At 42.4% G+C, this 5,557-nt stretch overlaps 1 pseudogene; it reads right to left on the bottom strand.

Moving 5' to 3' along the window:
* Nucleotides 1-1,873: 1,873 nt before the first annotated feature.
* On the bottom strand, nt 1,874-5,047 carry LOC123038814 (uncharacterized; annotated as a pseudogene).
* Between the last annotated feature and the right edge of the window lie 510 nt (nt 5,048-5,557).

Raw genomic sequence — 5,557 nt, 5'->3', positions numbered from 1 at the left:
TTCAAACCATGAGTAGGGCAATTGCGAATCATTAATTTCATTATTTCCCAAGATTAGGCAACATACTCATGATCAAGTTGTTTAAAATTCATAATATCGTTTCTAAGAGAGATGATCTTAGCGGGAGGAAAATACTTGGAGATAAAAGCATCTTTGCACTTATTCCATGAATCAATACTATTTTTAGGCAAAGACGAAAACCAAGTTTTAGCATGATCTCTAAGTGAAAACGGAAATAACTTCAATTTAACAATATCATTATCCGTATCTTTCTTCTTTTTCATATCACACAAATCAACAAAATTGTTTAGATGAGTAGCGGCGTCTTCACTAGGATGGCCGGAGAATTGATCTTTCATAACAAGATTCAACAAAGTAGCATTGATTTCACAAGTTTCAACATCATTAAGAGGAGCAATCGGAGTGCTAAGGAAATCATTATTATTAGTATTGGAAAAGTCATACAATTTAGTATTATCTTGAGCCATCATGACAAGCAATCCAACACACAAGCATACAAAAAGGCAAGCGAAAGAGAGAGGAGAACGGAAAAGAGAGGGCGAATAAAACGGAAAGGGTGAAGTGGAGGAGAGGAAAACGAGAGGAAAATGGCAAATAATGTAATGTGAGGGAGATGACTTTGTGATGGGTACTTGGTATGTCTTGACTTGAGCGAAGACCTCCACGGCAACGGTAACAGAAATCCTTCTGGCTACCTCTTGGGCATGCATTGGTTTTTCCCTTGAAGAGGAAAGGGTGATGCAGCAAAGTAGCGTAAGTATTTCCCTCGGTTTTTGAGAACCAAGGTATCAACCCAGTAGGAGGCTCCTCAAAAGTCCCACACACCTACACAAACAAACAAGAACCTCGCAACCAACGCGATAAAGGGGTTGTCAATCCCTTCATTGTAACTTGCGAAAGTGAGATCTGATAGAGATAATATGATAAGATAAATATTTTTTGTATTTTTATGATATATATTGGAAAGTAAAAGATGCAAATAAAAGTAAATGGAAAACTTATATGATAAAAGATAGACCCGGGGGCCATAGGTTTCACTAGTGGCTTCTCTCAAGATAGCATAAATACGGTGGGTGAACAAATTATTGTCAAGCAATTAATAGAAAAGTGCATAGTTATGAGATTATCTAGGCATGATCATGTATATAGGCATCACGTACGCAACAAGTAGACCGACTTCTGCCTGCATCTACTACTATTACTCCACACATCAACCGACTCTTGCGTGCATCTAGAGTATTAAGTTCATAAGAACAGAGTAATGCATTAAGCAAGATGACATGATGTAGAGGGATAAACTCATGCAATATGATATAAACCCCATCTTTTTATCCTCGATGGCAACAATACAACACATGCCTTGCTGCCCTACTGTCACTGGGAAAGGACACCGCAAGATTGAACCCAAAGCTAAGCACTTCTCCCATGGCAAGAAAGATCAATCTAGTAGGCCAAACCAACACTACTAGGGAAAAGGCTACTAGCAGCGCGGGTAAATTGGCTACTAGTAGCGCGGGTACACGCGCTACTAGTATTGCGCTACAGCTAAAAATTAGTAGTAGCGTGGGTGCAACCCGCGCTACTACTAAAAAGTTAGTAGTAGCGCGGATGCCACCCACGCTACTACTATCTGAAACCCACGCTACTAATAACAGAATAGTAGTAGCGCATCCGTTATACCACACGCTACTAGTATCTTAAATACTAGTAGCACACATTTTCCCCCCATGCTACTACTAACAAATTAAGAATTAAAAATAATAATTAGATGCAGCATTCATGGATGAAGATGAGAGACACATCCAGTGCAAAATAAATTAAGGTCACAGGACCATCTTAACACTTGCACCATTCATGGATACAACATTGAACATCTCAACTGCAAGAGATCACGTGATTCCATTTAACAATAAACACACACAACCAAAGGTGGGTACCTTTCCTAGTGTTCCACCAGCAGCCTAAACATGCCACTTCTCTAGATGTATCTACCAAGGCTCGGAGTTCAGATGTTGGTGGACCCCAATCCTCTCTCCCCCCAAACGATGGTACCGAGGTCCTCCACCTCGGCGACCTCTGGCGTCATGATCACCTGGACGATCATCTGTGTGACGTCGTCGCCGGGCTTCACGGTGAAGTCCACCTCCAAGTGGTTGAAGAGCACGACGCCCACTAGGCAGCGGTAGTCCGCGTCGATCACCCCTGTGGCCACGTCGGGAAAGTGAAAACTTGTTAGTGCTCGTCAGCGTCCAAATCCAGTAGGGTATTTTCTTACTTTTTAGCACATGCACACGAATCAATAGTATAGCCAGAGGCTGGTCCTTACTTGTTGCACGAGACGTGAAGAAGGGCGAGTCCCATCCTTGTTGCACGAACGAATCAATGGGAGACACTGCCGCGAGCCGTGAAGAAGGCTGGGTCCCCTCCTTGTGTAAATAGCTCAGGTGCCTAAAGTTGTAAGGAATCTTAATACAATGAACTCATAGTAATGCATAATAACAAGAAAAAGAAAAAATAACCATGAATCCTAAATAAAAAGATCATTCTATGAGTCAGGTTGACAGTTTCGAGACGACATAAGCATCATAGATGAAAGAATTACCAGGATTTGTTTATTCATTAGTGCTGATCTCCACGGGCAACTAGCAGTGTATGCTGATTCACAATGTACACATCGAACCCCCAAAAACCAAAAACATTTCTGAGTGAGCAACAAACCAACTGACTGCTTGACCCTAAAAAACAAACATTTTTTGTGACTTTCCCTCTCCATTAGTACAAAAGGGAGAGAAACAAACATTTTTTTGTGATTTTCATTTTCTTTTACTACAAAAGGCAGTAAAATAAACTCAGACTATATATTTTAGTTACAAAAAATATTTCAACTTAGGAATGGAGTACATAAATCAGACTAGATAGATAACACTACTGAAGCTTACAAGCAAATACATGGGGCATACAAAGATGAAGAACCTGCAGTCCTTCAAGTAAATATGAAGACAAAATGAATGTTTTACTTGTTATTCTATTTGACCCCAGTATCTGTCATGCATACAAATACATGTGTGTTCGACAAAATCTGAAGCTATGCATTATAGTTGCTATCAAAAAGACATTGTAAACCTATCTTGGTTGTAAATTACTGTGATGTAAGATGCCACCAAAAAAATGTATCTCCATCTTGAAATTTAGATTTCATTGACACTATACATAGGTCAGACAAAACACTGTAATTCAAGCAAAAAACAGTAGCTTTGCTTAAGAACATGATACTGAGTACTTACAATTTATCTTAAAATTTCAGAATCAAGAAGCTGAAGGAAACAAAGGCGAAGTAAGAATGCGAGGATGAGTCATACCTGCAAGATGAAGAGCATGCATCCCTTCATGTAAGCCAAAAATAGCTCTTGTGAAAAAGGAAACAAAGATCAGGTTGTCGTATCTAAATGGTTTGTAAAATATTGTATTTACAGAATGGGACATACACATTTACTGAACTTATTTAGAATGGGGCACAAAACTGATAAGAATACAAAAATATTCAGGTAAACTAGAAGTGACACATTACTGAAAATTACAGTCCAAAACCACTTTAAATTCAGGCAACCAAAAAGAGAAGGAATACACATTACTGGGAAAAAATGCACATTAAATTACAGTGCATATTTTCAGTCTAAATATTTTCAGTTAAGTAACAATGATTTGTACTGTAGTTTCAGTCTTTTATTAGTCTATCTTACAATGCAATTTTACATTGCAAACACTACCATTACAAAGGGAATTCACTCGAAGTACATAGGGATTTACAGTGTAAGTATGAATATTAGATTGACTAAACTTATTCTTTGCACAAGTGAGAAATCTGAAACCCTTCTTGTACTTCTGCTGCTGCTACTAGTACAACCTAAGCACTAACAACAATTGAGCAAGAAATATAGTGGAGGACGAAACTCTGTGTTGCCGGCCGGCAAGGCTGAGCATTAGGTGGCGGATGCGAGGGCCGGACGGGGAGAGCAGAGTCACTTCTAGTGAGTGTAGATGTGTCTTGCTTGACTTGACCGATGAATCACATGTCACTACATACGTACTAGTTTTCCTTAACTTGACCGACCAACGTCTTAAACTATGATTAGCATCCAATGACCCGGCAAAAAGGAGATTAGCCTATAATGATGATCAAACGTATGCTAGTACTTGAAGCAGGCAAAAGTATATGGGAAAGAAACGCATTGTATGCCCTGCTCTGCTGTGCCCTCCCCTCTTGCTGGACCAGATACATTCATTCATCGATAGGGATCGTTCAATGTGGGTTAGTGAGCACTAAACAAACAATGAGGATTGTAGGTGGGCAGAGGCTGTAGGCAGCCATGGGGGTGTCGTGAACAGAAAAACGATATGTGCATAAACACAAGCAGCTCGCGGGCACGCGGACAGGAGCTCACCTCGTGGATGAGATGAGATGGTACTGTGCTTGCTTACAGTAACAGCAGGTGGAGGAGGGATATGACGATGGTGCGCGCAACTTCACTTCGTCCTTGCCCGCCGCTCTATTCAGTGCCTCCTCGCTGTCCGCTACCCATCCATGGCTTCAGGCCCACACCTAGCAGCTTCTCCATGGCCCGCCCCTTCCTTCAACTGCCTGCACACAACCACGCGAACACACGCACGCATCAGACCTGGGGAAGAAGAAGAAGAACCAGAGGAAGAAGAAGATGCTACTTTTGGAGGGGATCCCGTGCTACTGCACCTCTGCCGGATTCGGGATATGGTTTCAAGCAGCGTTAGAGGTTGGACGGCGCAGCTAGGGATGGAAGGAGGAGTCGTCCCCCTCTGCTGGTTCCTCGTAGTGGAGAAGGAGGGAGATCCTGCCGGCAACGGACCTCTGGTGGTCGCTGCAGCCCGACCACGGTGGCGCGCAAAAGGAGGCTCCTCCAAAGCGGCCGGCGAGAAGACGAGCTGGGGGAGGTGGAAGGAGACGCGGGTTGCCGGCGTCCTTGTCGCCGTCGTTTGGAGGCAGAGGAGGCATCTGTGGTGTGAGCAAGATTGGTTGGGGGAGGGGCGATGGAGGAGGAGATAAGGTTGCGGTGCGGTGCCACTAGTTGTAGCGCGGGCCACGGGTGCTTCGTTGCTGCTAAAGTGGGGTGCATTAGCTGATTCGGTCAATTTATAGTAGTCGTGGGAATTGCAGCACGCGCTACTACTAGAAAATAGTAGTAGCGCGGCTTTTATACTCCTCGCTGCTACTATAAGCTGTCATGGGGGATATTTAGTAGTAGCGTGGAAACAATAGACCCGCGCTACTACTATTTTTTAGTAGTAGCGCACTGCTTTTACCCGCGCTACTACTAAATAGTAGTAGTGCGGCTTCCATTCCCACGCTGCTGCTATTGCTCTGTCTATAAGCTTTTTCCTAGTAGTGCAAACTAGTAATTCGAAGAGACTTTCAAAGATAACCAATCATACATAAAAGAATTCAGAGAAGATTCAAATATTTCTCATAGATAAATTTGATCATAAACCCACAATTCATCGGATC

This window comes from Triticum aestivum, chromosome 2B (genome assembly GCF_018294505.1).
Source record: "Triticum aestivum cultivar Chinese Spring chromosome 2B, IWGSC CS RefSeq v2.1, whole genome shotgun sequence".
In the NCBI taxonomy this organism is placed as follows: Eukaryota; Viridiplantae; Streptophyta; class Magnoliopsida; order Poales; family Poaceae; genus Triticum; species Triticum aestivum.
This window is presented reverse-complemented; position numbering and strand designations above follow the sequence as displayed.